The sequence below is a fragment of the Coregonus clupeaformis genome, chromosome 8 (assembly GCF_020615455.1).
Source record: "Coregonus clupeaformis isolate EN_2021a chromosome 8, ASM2061545v1, whole genome shotgun sequence".
Lineage (NCBI taxonomy): Eukaryota > Metazoa > Chordata > Actinopteri > Salmoniformes > Salmonidae > Coregonus > Coregonus clupeaformis.
The window spans coordinates 12,842,247-12,858,862 of record NC_059199.1 but is presented as its reverse complement, the minus strand read 5'-3'; the positions used below and the strand labels follow the sequence as shown (position 1 = coordinate 12,858,862).

The 16,616-nt window shown below is 42.0% G+C and overlaps 1 protein-coding gene across 2 annotated transcripts in view; it reads right to left on the bottom strand.

The window, feature by feature from the left end:
• Nucleotides 1-15,803, bottom strand: part of LOC121571159 (DENN domain-containing protein 4C) — a 60,921-nt gene extending 45,118 nt beyond the window's left edge. For both annotated transcript variants that reach the window (XM_041882490.2, XM_041882491.2), the window contains exon 1: nucleotides 15,416-15,803. The gene's annotated coding sequence lies outside the window, so the exon portion shown is untranslated. The remainder of the gene's footprint in view (nucleotides 1-15,415) is intronic.
• Nucleotides 15,804-16,616: the final 813 nt, after the last annotated feature.

The window sequence follows — 16,616 nt, the reverse complement described above, 5'->3', positions numbered from 1 at the left end:
CTAGCACTGTCCATGTGATGCCAGTATGGAGGAACTTGATTTCACAAATCACTTAATGTGGTAAGTAGTAGTAGTAGTAGTAGGCCTAGTAATAGTAGTAGTAGTAGTAGTAGTAGTAGTAGTAGTAGTAGTAGTAGTAGTAGTAGTAGTAGTAGTAGTAGTAGTAGGCCTAGTAGTAGTAGTAGTAGTAGTAGTAGTAGTAGTAGTAGGCCTAGTAGTAGTAGTAGTAGCAGCACTAGTAGTAGTAGTAGTAGTAGTAGGCCTAGTAGTAGTAGTAGTAGTAGTAGTAGTAGTAGTAGTAGTAGTAGTAGTAGTAGTAGTAGTAGTAGTAGTAGCAGCACTAGTAGTAGTAGTAGCACTAGTAGTAGTAGTAGCACTAGTAGTAGCACTAGTAGTAGCAGTAGTAGTAGTAGTAGCACCAGTAGTAGCAGTAGCAGCAAGTAGCAGCAGCAGTAGCAGTAGCAGCAGTAGTAGCAGTAGTAGTAGTAGCAGCAGCAGTAGTAGCAGTAGTAGTAGCAGTAGCAGCAGCAGCTAGCAGCTAGTAGTAGCAGCAGTAGACTAGTAGCAGTAGCAGTAGTAGTAGCAGTAGTAGCAGTAGCAGCAGTAGCAGTAGTAGTAGTAGTAGCAGTAGCAGCACTAGTAGTAGTAGTAGCAGTAGTAGTAGCAGCTAGGCAGTAGTAGTAGTAGCACTAGTAGTAGTAGTAGTAGTAGTAGCACTAGTAGTAGTAGCAGTAGCAGCAGCAGTATAGTAGTAGTAGCAGTAGTAGTAGTAGTAGTAGATAGTAGTAGCAGCTAGTAGTAGTAGTAGCTAGTAGTAGTAGTAGCAGTAGTAGTAGTAGTAGTAGTAGTAGTAGTAGTAGTAGTAGTAGTAGTAGTAGTAGTAGTAGTAGTAGTGTGTTTGTGTGTGTGTAAACCAATAAAGCAGAAATGATCGACACCGATCACTTGTCGCAGGCATTTTGCTGGTATCGTTCATTACGATAAGTAGCCTATACTAGAGACATGGGAAGTTTGAAATGAAATAAGTTGACCAATATGGGGGATTGTTAATGGGACAATTGATGGCTACAACCATAAAACCAATAGTAGTAGTTTCAAGGGTAATAAAACATTTAAAACTGTGGTGCAGATTAATGTTATAAACGTATCATTCTATTTATCCTTATACCATCAATTAGGCAATTTATCGTGATATGGATTTGTCCATATAGCCCAGGTGGGGGAGTTAGGCCACTAAAATCCACTTACACAAACCATATTGCCTTTTGGTACATATTTGCTGTTGACTAAAATGACCAACTCAAACGATTAGTTCACAATCTCACTGGATTATTGAAGACTACACACACACACGGAGTATAAAGCATTTTTACTGTGGACACTTAACGTTAGGCCACGAACATCCACTAACACAAACAGAACTCCTTGTTCTCTAGCTGCCAGTGTGGTGCCAGCAGGTGTGGTGAACAAACCCTTATCCCAGATCATCCTTTAAGGTGGTAGAACTAGTAGTGGTGGGGGGTATGACTCATTCATGGCCATGCCAGCTTCCTGGCAGCATGGGCACATATGCCTGCTCCCTTTCATTAACAAGGAACACATGCAGACCGACATGCAGACATGTGGTCGCTGTTGGCCATGAGAGGATCCACACGACAAACAGAGATCGGCAAACCAACACTACTGCCACACTGTACTGCCTGACCTGCCAACCCACCATTATGCCAACGCAGTAAGGTGTAGGCCTACATCAAATCTGTCAATCTGCACCTTGTAAAGCTCAGAACAAAATAAATCCCCCAAAACTCCCCTACAACCACAACGAAGTCATGACGTAATTTGTGTAGGCCTATGTAAACTAATGCACACAGCATGGGACTGTGAGTTCGAAAGATGGGACTGTGAGTTCGAAAGATGGGACTGTGAGTTCGAAAGATGGGACTGTGAGTTCATTAAAACAGAAGAGGCATCATCACTGTTTCGTATTCAGCACAGGGTCCTGACAGTCATTAGCTCCACCGCCGTTTCCCTGACAACGGCACTCTCAACCAACCTCGCTTGGAATTCTGCAGCACAATGGATTACCTGCTGAACACCTACACTTGGAAAAGTACCCTCAACACACACCACACCCACACACATCCTGAGAGAGAGAGAACGAGATGTGCTGCCTGCCTGCCAAACACCTACTCCACCATGCCAAGAGCATCCTACTGACAGATAGGCCAGATCAAATTCCTCCGACAGACAGACAGACAGAGAGACAGAGAGAACCGAGAACGAGAGGAAAGAGAGACAGTGAGAGATAGAAAAAGAGAAAGTTGAGAGAGAGAGAGAGAGAGAGGCCCTTGTCGGGTGTGTCAGGCCACATGCACACACACAGAGCAGAGGATGTAGGTGTTTCCTTGTGGGATAAAACAGTTACCCTGAACACACGATACGATTCACATATTGCACTAATACAATAAGAAGGAAGACAAGTAGGCGGCCAGTACGTTGCAATAAACTTTAGTGAACTATTAACAGAAAATGTTGACATAATAATACATATATTGTGACATGACTGTAAGTCGCTTTGGATAAAAGCGTCTGCTAAATGGCATATTATTATATAGGAGTAGATAAGCATTGTACATCAGGACGCACAACTGCAACGTGTTTCGGCAACTAGAGTCTTCCTCGGGCAGCATTGTACAATAAGAGAAGGACAAGCAGAAGTTCTTCTCTTTGTGGGCAGACCGTGCAGGGTAAACAAACACTGGCGCTGCCATGGCAACCCAACCCCAACAATGCCAGGCAGCCTGGTGTTATTCCATCTGGCCAGGGGTGAGTTGCCGCAGGAAATCAATCTGGTGTGGGTCTTTAAAGGGTGGCACGAGGAGACTGTATCCCTACATGCACTCTGTGGCCTTCAAACAGTTCAAATCAGATGTAGGCCATTTTAAAGTCCACTTTAAACATCAGGAAAGCAAATAAAGATAGCTTGGGCAGGGATTGAACTAAAAGCCTTTGAGGTTTGTGGTACTTTATGGCTTAGTTGGTAGAGCATGGCGGTAAAGCATTTCTCTACACCCACAATAACATCTGCTAAATATGTGTATGTGACCAATAAAATGTTATTTTGATTCTATTGGGAGTTCGATACCCGGCGCCACCCATACGTAAACTGTATACACACGACTACATGTCGCTTTGGATAAAAGCACCTGCTAAATAGAATACATTAGTATATATTAAAAAGAAGCGTGCATGGACTCCATTCTCATTCGGCCATCTTGTCTTGTGAGGATAGCGGCCTATGTAGACTACGGGGAAACATGGCAGAGGCATCGGCCAATCAGACTGCGTGGCCAGAACTAACCGTTTTACAATCTGACACCAACATAAAATGAATTAGCAATAAATGTGTTCAGACAAAAAAAGTGACTAAAGCAACTGCAGGCCTCAGACTAATAAAACAAATTAATATGAGAGCATTATCAAGCACAGAGGTTCATAATAATAAAGGACAATTTAACTGGTCTGTGAAATTTCCATTGTACTACAGTCTTTCCTAAATGTTGTAACTTGAGCCTGAGTCATTAAAGGCTGTGAACATAAAATAATGGCCCCTCCCTAAGAAAAACCTGTTCCTGTGTACCTCTGGGGCAGAGCTGAACTACTCGGGCGTCACACTGTATTTGTTTGGCCTTCACTATGAGGGCACTGTCTCCACTGGGCTTGCTGTGTGAGTGAGCAACAGAGGCCCATATCAAGTGCCAACACTACTCTAACCACTCTTGTTTCACCCAACTTTCACGTGTCGTATTTATTAGACACAAAAACAGAAGACAATGGACAGAAAAAAAACTGACTAACAGGGAGGGACAACCTGGACTTCTCCAATAAACACTCATTTTCGTTGCAAAACTATTCGCTACGGTTTTCCCTACTGAATATGGCCCAAGAAAAAACCATTCTGACATGGAGATGCTACCTGGACTTCTCCAATAAGAACAGACATTGTCTGTACATTGTGCCCTTCAGAACACAGCCCTGCTGAAAGCCATATGGCAGAAGTTCCCTTCGTCTTTGGCCGCTGGTCAACCAGGGGGGCGTGCTGGCCAGTTCCTCACTCCCAAATTATATTCATCTCCATTGAGTCTCTCTATTCACAGGGAAAGGGAGGCCAGGCCCCTCTATGCATGTGTATTGATGGAGGTCATGTTTCTTGGCTGTGGCGCTGGTCTCAACTTGAAAACCTGACAAAAGCATGCAGCGCCGGTCCAACGGTCCTCAGGCAGAGGAGGACTTTTCTAGGAACCCTCACCACACGCAAACACACTAGGGTGGCTCCCTTAACAGGACACAGTGTGCCAACTGCATTTTGGACTCCCAGTATATTACAACAGCGATAGACTGAAATAGTATGTCACCACTGCTCAACGAGGATAGCCTAGGCAGCTGCCAACACCTCAAAACATGACACATATACGCCGACATCACCCCAGTATCCCTACCACCCGAGCAAGACGAAAACGCAAAAAACTAAGTCTTCTATCCTTTGCATTGAAGCAGCAGATTCTGACCGGGCCGAAGAAATTACAAGAGCAATAGGTACAGTTGAAGTCGGAAGTTTACATACACCTTAGCCAAATACATTTACTCAGTTTTTCACAATTCCTGACATTTAATCCTAGTAAAATTTCCAGTTCCAAAACCAAACCGTGACCCCAAAACCGCAATTCGTATCGAACCGTGGGTTAGGTGAACCATTACACTCCTAACGGTATTTTAAAAATCCATACTGGTATGTACGATATATCGCCCTTCCCAGCACTCTTATAAAGTTTATGATTTTACGTTGTCAACTTCTAAGCAAGATCTACGCAAATCAAGCGACTAAGCAGTAGGGGCAAAAAGGCCTTATCTATAGGGTTATAGTGGTTCATTGTTCAGCGTGGAACACCCCTAACTCCATCCCCAATGGTCTCCCACACCCACAGTTGGTGATCTCATTCCTGTCACACAAAAGACCATGGATGCTAGATCTTGTGGGGGGAGGGATGGGGGCGAGTGTGTGTGTGTGTGTGTGTGTGTGTGTGTGTGTGTGTGTGTCGTCATGGACAGCAGACAGCCTTGTCTCAATTATTCCAGCAGATCAGAGCCCCCGTCATGCAGCTCCGCTCAGTGGGGACTGGGGACCAGCTTGTCTGAGGAGAATGGCAATGGCAGTGAGTGACACACACACACACACACACACCTGTCATACGGAGTTAGTGAGAGAGATATGAGCGCGTCACAGAAAGAACTAACAGAGTTCGCCTACCGAAGAACAGATGCTTCTCTCTATAACTGTTTACAGAAAGTTTCAATAGGTTGCAATGACACGAACCGATCACATTACCTTATTTTCAAGCATCTAAGTTACCGAGTTGAAACCCTACACAATTTAGTACGCTATCTCCTTCCCATTTACAGTACTATAATCAAACAATACTTCTGAGCGAACACTAAGCAATTGAATTGATATAAACTTGAGGCTCATTCCAGTTCACACAGCAAATATTGCTCTGACAATGAATTCAAACCTACATTCTTAAAAAGACAAGAACAACGTGTATTTTGTCTCATCCCCATAACATGAGGAATCTGGATATAGATTTTGATGAAATATCCTTCTAAATACTTTAATATACAAGACACAACAGCATATCACATATAGCCTGCCCTAAACTCATGGTAAGAGCCTCCTTTCATCAATCTGGTGACAGTTCGGACTAATACCCCTATAGCGCAGGACCCATGTCTCCCTCAAGTGCCACTCCATGGTTATAGTCTGCCTAGAGCTTGTGGCAAAGCAGCGGCGCTGCCACCTGTCATCACAGAGCGGTGTCTGTCTGTGCCACAGAGCTGGGACAAGGTGGCGACGTTGAAACAAAACTCCTATTTGAAAGGAAAGAACAACAGTAAAACCAGGGCTTCTGGTCTGGAGGAGGAGTCAGGCTTTTAAATGGGGTCAGTTCAAGTGAGGTGAAAACCCCTCTGCCTGATTGGATTCAGATGGCAAAGGCTGTGTGTGTGTGTGTGTGTGTGGGGGGGGGGGGGATTCCAACAAATTACCTCAACCATTAATTAATCAAAACAATACGTTGTGAGAAGACTAACCACCCTCTTTGGCATAGGAATAGTTGCTAATATCTCTCTAGGTCAGTTTTGGGTTAAGAGTAAACAAAAGGGGGGGGGGGGGGGGTGCGAGAGAAGAGATGCGTTGAGAGATGTTGCCATTTCAGTATGCACGAGGCATTCCACTCAGTGAGACCTAGGCCAACAACACTGAGGCCTATCCCTGAGCCTACTCATGCCAGCCAATGAGTCAATCACCAATGTATGTTGATTACCTAGTCATTACTTGTCAATCATGACTGAGAATAACTCACAAACAAGGTCATGGTTACAGAAACACCAATTTTTACCCCCTCCCAAACACATTTGGTCATGTCTACACTTGACACTTACATGAGACTTCTGCTATCAGAATATAAAGATCGCATTGAAAAGACAGGTCTAGACACACAAAAGTTGCTTTGTGGTCTGATTGTGTTCAGATCTGTCTGACCACTTCAGGGAGGTGGTCAGGGATGCATTGTGTGTGGATTTCTCCTCAGCCTGGACGCAATCAGGCTACCGAAAGCGCATACAGTGGGTGACATCATCAGCACTCCTCCCACAAGTCTCCAGAAAAAAAATTGTTTTTGGGAGCGAGAGGCACCTTTTCATTATAACGTTGGAGGAAATACGTTCCTAGCATGTGAGGAACGCGTTTACTGGCCTCAAATGCTAGCCAGCTAGCTTATATTTAGAAAAATGTTTTATTTTGGGTGGGTGAGAGTTATGTTAACCCGTTTGCAATCCCTTTAACGTTGCTTGCTAGCTAGCTACAGAGGTTAGCTGGCTAGTTAGCTACTACCATCAGTTGTAGCGTTATATTTAGCCTATTTATAGAATGCATATTGGCATTTGAATATAGCGCGGGAAAAGGGAATCTGGACAAGGTAGACACATTTTAATGTAGGTGTAGACACGTGACACGTTTGGAATTCCATGATCGGAACTCTATGATCTGAACACTAAAGCTGCATGAACTGTCAAGTCTAGACACGGCCTTTGATAACAGGCAGCAATCAGCCAAATGCCACCAATGCGCAGGTAAAGCGGAAAATATCCAATAGCTTATTAAAAAATGTTTGCCGGAGGCAATAAGCCTCATCTGCAATTTGCAGCAAAAGGGAAAACATATCTGGCTACATAGATGGAGAAAATCATGCAGCCATCCAGCAGAATGGGGAAAACAAGAAGACAAGTGAAAACCCACATGACTGGGAAAAAGAGCGATTCAAACGTATTCCATGGGCACCACCTGTTTTTCAGTGCAAGCAACATGTTGATTCAACTCCTGATGTTTTTTCCTTGCTCTGGGTAACCAAGTGCAGTCCAACGTCAAGACTAGTACATTACACAACTCAAATCAGCTAGACCTAAAGCATTAACCTAGGCCAGGGTTTCCCAAACTCGGTCCTGCACGTTTTGGTTTTTGCCCTAGCACTACACAGTTCATTCAAATAATCAAAGCTTGATGAGGAGTTGGTTATTTGGATCAGCTGTATAGTGCTACGGCAAAAACGTGCACCCAGCAAAATGTGCACCCAGGATGGGTCCCAGGACCGAGTTTGGGAAACCCTGGTCTAGCCAACCTCGAAAATAAGCCTAGTCATCACTGAATTACGTCTTTCTAGTTCTTGACAGAGAGAGGGAAAACAGATACCTTTTCTTATCATTTGTCTGGGTCAATAGTCAATATTTCTGAGGTGTGAGATATAAAGCAAAGAGCCGCAGGGAAATAGATAATTCAGTGTAAAAACATGGCCTGTAACCTACTACTGACATTGACAATGATGATGAAAGACAGTCTGCAAACAGGGAAATGGTTCCAATCATGTTTCCCCATAGGAGATTTTAGAAACACTTAAAATAAGGGCAGTGTTTGATGTAGGCTTACCTACGATATGATAACCATGTAAATCTCTCTAGGACAAGGTGACTTATCAATACATCCTTGCCAGCTCCTGCATGTCATGTCTAGGTGACACCTTCACTAACAGGTATTGTGTCAATTTAAAACTTGCACAAGACAGTTCACAGAATTGGCCACTGAAAGAAATGTAGCTGATTTATTAATGACTAGATTTAGCCAACATTAGATGGTAAGAATCTCTGGATTAATTTTTGCCTCGATTCGGCAGTCTCATCCAGATTATCATGGCATTTATAGTTCTTTATGATTGCCACATTAGCAGCTAATTAGCATTTCATTTGTTGGGGGGGTAAATACAGGCAAAGTCCTAGAGAGATTTACACGGTTATCAAAACGTCACGCCAGGGTAAGCCTACACAAAACACAGCCCTTATTTTAAGTGCATCTAAAATCCCCAATGGGAAAAATGAATGGTGGAAAAACGATTGGAACCATTTCCCTGTTTGACCGCTAGGTTTTATGGGTATTATGACTCATACTGTGGTACTCTATGATAATGTCATACTGCTATTTCCTTAAAGAAATAGGCAATGTTCCATGTCCTAGTGATTATCCGATTTCAGTCGGAGCATCATCTGACTTCAACAGACAAGCAGAGTATACGCAACAGTCGAGAAATAGAGTGGCAGAACAATCAATTCTATGCACCACAAGCTGTAAACTTCCCTCGCACCAATTCTATGAAAAGCTGTGTCAAAAGTTATGAGTTTTTCCAAGGCAATTTCATGACGCATCTCATGTAGGCATAAGAGCACAATAACACATATCATCAGCACAAAAAATGTAAATATGTTTTGTCACATACACCGGATAGGTGCAGTGAAATGGGTTGTTTTACAGAGTCAGCTATAGTAGTACGGCACCCCTGGTGCAAATTAGGGTTAAGTGCCTTGCTCAAAGGCACGTCGACAGATTTTTCACCTTGTCGGCTCGGGTATTCGAACCAGCGACCTTTCGTTTACTGGCCCAACGCTCTAACCGCTAGGCTACCTGCCGCCCACAAGTTAAATACAATAGGCTACATTACAGTGCATACATACGCAAGAGCACAATATCTCAATGCATATTTGTGGCTTTCCCAGGTGGAGTGACTGCTTCACTACCAGCTAATGGAAAAAGGTGACATGCAGGCAGTGTTAAAAAAAAAGTATATACCGGGGTCAGTTAAACTGAGTGACACCGACAGGGGTTGGTTCACTGACTGTATGAGGTTATGAGGGTAATTTATGGGTGCTTTTGAATGACAGTGTGTTTATAGTGATCTACAGTGCCTTCAGAAAGTATTCACACCCCTTGACTTTTTCCACATTTTGTTGTGTAACATCCTGAATTTACCATGGATTCAAATGAAAAAAAATGGTCACTGGCCCACACACAATAACGTCAAATTGTAATTATGTTTTCCCAATGCCTCGCAAAGAAGGGCACCTATTGGTAGCTGGGTAAAAATATAAAAAAGCAGACTTTGAATATCCCTTTGAGCATGGTGAAGTTATTAATTACACTTTGGATGGTGTATCAACACACGCACTACAAAGACACAGGCGTCCTTCCTAACTCAGTTGCCGTAGAGGAAGGATACTGCTCAGGGATTTCACCACGAGGCCAATGGTGACTTTAAAACAGTTCGAGTTTAATGGCTGTGACAGGAGAAAACTGAGGATCTACAATTTACTCTACAATACTAACCTAATTGACAGTGTGAAAAGAAGGAAGACTATACAAAATAAAAAATATTCAAAAACATGCATCCTGTTCGCAACAAGGCACTAAAGTAACACTGCATAAAATGTGGCAAAGCAATTAACTTTATGTCTTGAATACAAAGTGTTATGTATGGGGCAAATCCAATACATTACTGAGTACCACTCTCCATATTTTCAAGCATAGTGGTGGCTGCATCATGTTATGCGTATGCTTGTAATTGTTAAAAACTGGGGATTTTTTCAGGATAAAAAAATAAAACGGAATGGAGCTAAGAACAGACTAAATCCTAGGGGAAAACCTGGTTCAGTCTGCTTTCCACCAGACATTGGGAAATTAATTCACCTTTCAGCAGGACAATAACGTAAAACAGAAGGCCAAATCTACACTGGAGTTGCTTACCAAGAAGACAGTGAATGTTCCTGAGTGGTCGAGTTACAGTTTTGACTTAAGTCTACTTGAAAATCTATGGCAAGACCTGAAAATTGTTGTCTAGCAATTATCAACAACCAATATGACAGAGCTTGAAGAATTTTGAAAAGGGTAATGGGCAAATGTTGCACAATAAAGGTGTGGAAAGCTCTTAGATGCTTAGCCAGAAAGACTCACATCTGTAATCACTGCCAAAGGTGCTTATACAAAGTATTGACTCAGTGGTGTGAACACTTATGTCAATTAGATATATTTCTGTATTTCATTTTCAATACATTTGCAAACATTTCTAAAAACATGTTTTCACTTTGTCATTATGGGGTATGTGTGTGTAGACGGGTGAGATTTTTTTTTTTTTTTATCAATTTTGAATTCCATCTGTAACAACAAAATGTGGAATAAGTCAAGGGGTATGAATGCTTTCTGAAGGCACTGTAACTACTACAGACAGGACGATACCAGTATCGCAAAATGTTTTCCCATGGCAAAAATGAAAACACTTAGCAGACCAAACATGTAAAATATAGTCTACTATAACTTGGAAAATAAATAACTCTGGATGACAACATAATGATGTACATTGGCAACATTAGTGCTGTTTTCCTAAAGAAGTTGAACCCACTTTGTGTTTGTTGTTTATCACTTATTTTCTTTGGTGCAAATAAATTAAACCTAAACAAAGAAAATCCTATATAAAAGCACTGAAAACATCTCGTCCTTGGAGCTAGCAACCTGAGGCTAGAATGCTATCTCTAAAGAGAGTCTTGTAAAGAGAGATGTCAATACAACCTGACGAGAGAGTGAACATTTTCACTCATCAGTCGGGCAACTAAAAGCAGGTTCTCACTCTGTGTCACAGTGTTCCATTCTAAGACGGCTTTGTTACCATCTGAAAGTAGAGCACTATGAAATATAGTACTGTTGCGTTGGTGTTTATAATGCACTTAATGTGAAAGAATATGTGCCGCCTACATACCCAACAAAAGACATGCTTTACATACAAGCCTGATAAAACATTTGCACTGCAAGGCGTGACGTTGTCTACTGCCCATGACAGCGGTGTTGGCTGTAGGAGATACAGAATAAATACAAGGCTAACTAACCCTCTTGATCATCTGTCTGACTTATGATGACTATAAGCAGGAAACAGAGAGAAAATGGGAGAGAAAGAGTTTTCAAAAGGCTAAAATATACTTGAAAAAGGCTTAATTATAATATGTATTATTTAATAGCCCTGGTGCCATTGTAATACTTTGGGGTGCTCATTGACAGATGAAGTGCAGCGGGGTCGAATCAGACAGAGGTAGCCGAGGGGTGAAGGAGAGCTCAGCCGAAACGTCAACTCACTGCCTCCTTCCTCGAGCGTGACGGGCGGCCAGACAGAAAGCATTGTTTCCACAGGGAAGTGGAGGGAGGGGGGAAACACTCACTGCCCTAACTAACCACACTGACAGACAAAAAGCACCCAGATCCATTGAAAGTTCAGAACAAAAAGATTGCAGAGACATCCGAGTCAGGGGAAATGAATAGGTCACCTGAGAAGACACCAAAGAATGGATTCTTTCAATTATGCTTTAGCAAAGTTGGACGAGTAAGCCTATCTCCATTTATTGTAAGTCGCTCTGGATAAGAGCGTCTGCTAAATGACGTAAATGTAATGTAAATAAACAACTTCCTGACTGTGTGTGATGTGCACGTCTTATTTAGAAAACTGGAGGCATGTGCTACAGTGTCAATACTGCATTGTGGCTTCAGGTGAACTGAGGCCCATGATGTCTATAGAAACATGAGTATTGGGATGCAAAATCGTCAAACTAAGAGTAGGACTAAATTTAAATACAGTATTTAGAAAACAAGACCATTTAAAAAGGCTAAACATAAAGCTTTGTTGTGAGCATTAGAATACCAATTAATTTTAACTATACATGGCCAAACTAAATTCCCTCATATGAACTATTGCTGTAACTCAAATAAGATTGAAGCTATATTCATATTTCTCCTCGGCTTCACACATAACGGAGCCACAATCGCCATCATAATTTCCTTTGTGGCACATCTGAGACGCACCTAAACAGCATGGACCTAAACAGAACGCGGAAGTGAAGCATATAAATGGTATCATATTTCTTTTTCACAGGAAAAGGCCTACCTAAGTACTGCAGTACAAATGAATGATTACCTTTTCAACATTGTATGTGTCAGCGCATTGGCAGTGCCATTGAGGCCAGCTCCATTTTGAAGTAGTCAATTTTCTTCTTCTTCGAGTTGGTAAACAAACTAAAAGATTGTGTACTGCCACTTGAAGTGTGTGTTTGTATATAGCCTCCCTACTGTTATTTTATTATTCTGCTGCTCTTTAATTATTTTTTACTTACTTATTTTTCTTAAAACTGCATTGTTGGTTAAGGGCTTGTGAGTAAGCATTTCACTGTAAGGTCTACACCTGTTGTATTCGGCACATGTGGCAAATAAAATGTGATTTGATTTGAACAGGTACAAAAGCCAAGGTTGGCAATTTACTGCCACATGCAGTTATGGAAAGTTTGCTCAAGAGTATAATTAATTGGCTGATCTCTCCTGATGACCCGGATGGAATTATGTGATCCTTCCTTAACCCATAGGAAGTCCCACCCAGTTGACCACTTCAAAATGGTGAAAGTCCTCAATGGCGTTGCCCATGCTAAAACAGGCTTTTTGGCACTAGAGTCCTCTATCTCTATGGTTGAGCCCTGTCAGTTGTTGTTCCCTTGCCAGTCTGCTTCCTTATTTACCCCCAGTCACCTGACACAGACCTCCTGGCACATAGTTGTGGCGCAAATTAAATATACATATGCACAAAGACACACCCAACTGGGGCCATGACCCAGTTAGTCATGGTAGCTTAGTGGTTAAGAGCGTTGTGCCAGTAACCGAAAGGTCGCTGGTTCTAATCCCCGAGCCGACTAGGTGAAAAATCTGTCAATGTGCCCTTGAGCAAGGCACTTAACCCTAATTGCTCCTGTAAGTCGCTCTGGATAAGAGCGTCTGCTAAATTACTAAAAATAAAAAACATTTTAAAAAACATTGAATGTGGCAAAACTTACTCCAATACCCACTCAGTGACAAGTTCTCACAACAGACACACTAGTAAGTACTATGGTAGCACTTGCTACAGAGCAGCATTTCAGTGCATTCCAACACTAGGGGTTGGGCTGAAATATTGTTCAAACTAGAAATCTGACTAGATTGAATCATTGTTGTGTAATTCATTGTTTCCCATGCAGAGACAAGTCAGATAATGTTCCTCCCTCACGAGAGTATAGCCTTATTTTAGAGAATACTGTGCCACAAACTGCATTGCTAGTAAAATGCCTGAGCTGACGCACACCCAAAAAAATGTGTAGAGGTGCTGACTAACGAAGAGCAAACTGTAGAAAAAGAAAGAAAGTCACACTTTATATATGGTCAACTATTTCATGTGTTAATAATTTAACCTAATCAACATTTTGGCAATGCAGCACCAATGTACCCATTACATTTGGGAGCATATAGAGCATGGATGGGAAACTGGCGGCCTGCAACCCCAGGATCAATATTCTCTCCGCCCATGGAATATTGTGTAGAATTGTAGCAAACTTGCTTTAAAACTGCAACATTTTTTCTACGCCCCATGACAAAAGTTGTACAATTGCAGGGCCCCCAATCGCAGGGCCCCCAAAAGGCTAGGTAACCTGCTCTGACTGCATATGGACAGGCAGACCAGCGAGCCACTGTGGCCCCTCATGATGAGTTAATATATTTTGTGGCGCACACCTGCATCAAATTTGCCCATCCCTGATTTAGAGGGTGAGACTTTCTTTATTTTTGCACAAACGGCATTGCTACTCTAATGAAAACCTGAATGTGGCTACAGTACCAATGGGGAAATACCATTATATGCCCTGCTGGGACCAATGCCGTAGACAACTGGCACAGAGATGCCATCAAATCAAATCAAGCTTTATTTATACAGCACATTTCAGACATGAATGCGATGCGCTTTACAGGGATTTATTTTTTTAAAGCAACTAAAATAAAAACATAATTATTTACTACACAAACATAAGAGGATAAAAAAGAACAATAAATACGGAAAGACTAAAAAAGCACCCTAAGGAAAAGCGAAACTAAAAAGATGCGTTTTAAGATCTGTTAAATATGTCCACAGTTTTGGCCCTCAGGTTGCCATGGCAGACACACACAGAGGCCCGCATAGAGGTGGGAAGGAAGGAATGGCACATTCTGTTTGTCACTGCAGTGCCTCAGTTGCTTGCTGGCAATCAGTCAAGTGCTGAGCAACAGGTACTGTATGTGAGCACCTTGGCTTGTAGGAACCTGTAGGCTACAGAGCGTCATTGACAGAGATTGAATTCTTACTCAATTTAGTCAGGGTCACACGATTGCAGACGGATGTTGCAAATTCAGTCACAAAAGTGCAATAAAGCTTAGCCTAAACTGAGGTCCACACTTTGAATGACATGTAGTAGAGAGTTGTTATGGAATTACTAGGCTACTACAAGTGTTCTCTCTGCATGTTTCTTTTTTAGTTCCATTACCACATGAAAAATATTATTTTCCAGTGGAGAATATGGCATTATTAGTGAAAAACAACAAGGTAATTTTCTAGTTTAAAAAAAAAAACAGTTATAGTATGAGTGGTGGTTGTTTCATTTGATAGTATATTGTTGGACTTGATCTTAAGACTTTCTTGCTGGGAAAGCGAGGAAGATATTTCAAAATAACAACGCTGGTTTTGCCTGCCAATAGACTACCTGAATGTTGACACGCCCAAGGCCTACAGGAGAACCCATCCCTCACATTATAAGGGGCCGAGAGGGGGCGGGGGAAGTATTACCTTCCAACTTTTGCATCGTAGCCTATGGCTTTATTATAGAAGTAGGTCAACATTTGATCACTCAACACGTCTGAAAACAAAGCATTTCACTCTCAATAAGAGACCCTTATGTTGCGCAGTAAAAAACAATCATGCAGACACCGGGCTCTTGCAATATATTCACGCAAATCATTGCGATTTGAATGTTTGAAATATTGTATATCGTTCAACTGCATCATAAAGTAACATTTTATCCGAGTTCATTAATACAAAGTTAAAGCGCATAGAATCCTAACAAAAACTTGCTTTAGTTCCCTAACCAGAATAGACGCAGGCAGTGCTGTAATACTTACCAGCTGTTTACAACACTACAAGAGACAACGTTGACATGTAGGCAATTTGCAGCTTTCACCCGCTCGGCCTATTCCGTTCGAGTTTTAGATTACAAAACCACCACTGAAGGCACAAAGTGGCCCACTTCGATAATCCTTGGAAACTTTGTGTCACACTTGTTCGCTGAGGTATGGCTTGTTCACGACACTCTTATCGGTAGCTGTCGGTGCAAGCAGTGGCCATGTTTGTGTTTGGTCAGATACTTTGGTGAGCAAGTCTTGGGTTTTTTACACCGCTGCATGAGGCAGAATGGAACCTCCCAGAGGATAGTGACTGGCACTCAGATGACGAGCCCTCTCCGCCTTTTCTAACCGCCTCTTAAAGCCAGTTTATGCTTGATCTGAAAATGTGGTCAGAGGGTTCGAATGGCGGATGTGACGCAATTGCGGAGCCTCCATAGGCACGCAGAGGCCAAATCAAGCTCTGTACGGGATCGTGGTGCGCCTATCAAATTTTGTAACAATGCGGAGGTCTCCGTATAGCTACATTGACATGATTGGTTGACGGTAGGTGGGGGCGGGAGGTCCTATATAAACAAAAACTCACTTCCTTGACAACAGCTCTGCTCCACGAAGCAAAAAGTATGTTTGCTCGGACTTCTGCGGAGGCGCATTGCAGTAAATGCTGTATGGTCACTGCAGAGAGCCGATTGACCATGTAAAGCCTATGCCCCCCCCCGAAACGCAATGCATGATGTCTAGACACTAGTATATTGTAGGCTGCAAATTCAACAGGTGTTATAGAGTGCTATAGTATTTTACATTTGTTTCATTTAGTGACAAGATATTTTATCTACAAGCTCCCATAGTCAGTTTGTGTGTTTTATAGCCAATACTAAGTCTACTGCATAAATAAGCAATTCTTCAAAAATCGAGTAGGCGCATATTTCATTAATTGAAAAGTCCAATGAGAATCCGAAAATTGTGTAGTTCACCCCTTTAATCCAAACATAATCCATTGATTATTCTGGATAATGTATAGTTTCCCATGACTAAATGTTCTTACTGGTGAGACCCTTAAGAAGCTGAAATATTTCACTTTTATACATTCCCCAATCCCTAGAAAAATGGGTCTGAATTACACTGAACAAACATAAAATCAGAAAATGTAAAGTGTTGGTCCCAAGTTTCATGAGTTGAAAAAAATCTCAGAAATGTTCCA